Raw genomic sequence first — 1,353 nt, forward strand, 5'->3', positions numbered from 1 at the left:
CTAAAAAAAAAAAAAAAAATAGAAAAACTATCTTCAAGATGTATTAAGTGAAAATGACCAAGGGGAGGAGCAGTGTGTATGGCATGTTACTATTTGTCGAAGTAAAATTTGCACAAAGGTAAACCTGACTAATACAAATACAGAGTGAATACCAAGGTTTATTTAACTACTGAATGAATGAACTAGCAGGATGGATCAAAGGAAGAAATGAAAACCAGTATTGACAGTCAGTGGAAAAAAGAATGCTGGAATAAGATTGCAAAGTTGACACCAAAAGTTAACTCTTGCATGGTAATAAAACCATAGCTGTTTTTTTCCCCCCTACCAGACAAAAATAATTTGCTATTTATCAATCTTCTACAGGTTAACCTATTAACTTTAGAGAGTCTGGGCCCCAATCAATAGTAAATAGTATGTCAAACAAAGTGATTTCCCCTAGATGACCCATAGGTGGGGTTATTAGCCACCAAAATATCTCTGAAAGGGCACTTCATAATTTGTGTGTGTGTGTCTTATTTACAAGTTTTGGATATTTTTTCTGAACACATTTGTGGCATAAATATATTTACTTCTATATTTGTAATAATAAAAGCAACCACGTATAAAGTGCTTACCGTATACATTAATACATTTAACGCTCCCAATTATCCTATGAGGATTTTATCTTTGAGGATACAGCACAGAAAGGGTAAGGAATTGCCCAGGGTCACACAGCTAGAAACTGGCAGAGATCAAGATTGAGAGCCAGCCATCTAGTCGTGGAGGCCTGACTCTTAATACTAACCCCTGCTGCCTCAATGGAACCTCCCTGGAAAGAACCATGCCAGGATTTCCCCCAGAAGGCTGAACAGCTGATGGGGGTGGAAGGGAGACTTTTCAAGGACTATCTTTTGGGAAAAAAAATAGGGCCCGCCAAGTGGCTCAGTTGGTTAAGAGCGTGAGCTCTGAGCAACAGGGTTGCCAGTTCAATTTCCACATGGGCCAGTGAGCTGCGCCCAAGCAGGTGGCAGGATGGCTCAGCTGGTGAGAGCACGTGCTCCTAACAAGGTTGCCTGTTTGACTCCTGCATGGGATGGTGGGCTACGCCTCCTGCAACTAAGATTGAACACGGCACCTTGAGCTGAGCGGCCAGGAGCTGCCAACAGGTGGCTGGATGGCGACTGGACTTGGAGCTGAGCTAGCTGCGCCCTTCACAACTAAGACTGAAGGACAACAACTTGGCTGTTCCCCTTCCCCAATTCCCCAGTAAAATCTTTTTAAAAATAAATAAATAAATAAACTATTTTTTAGAACACTTTTAGATTCATAGAAAAGTTGTGAAGGGGCCGGCTGAGTGGCGCGATGGTTAAGAAC

Source organism: Hipposideros armiger, unplaced genomic scaffold (assembly GCF_001890085.2).
Source record: "Hipposideros armiger isolate ML-2016 unplaced genomic scaffold, ASM189008v1 scaffold_569, whole genome shotgun sequence".
Lineage (NCBI taxonomy): Eukaryota > Metazoa > Chordata > Mammalia > Chiroptera > Hipposideridae > Hipposideros > Hipposideros armiger.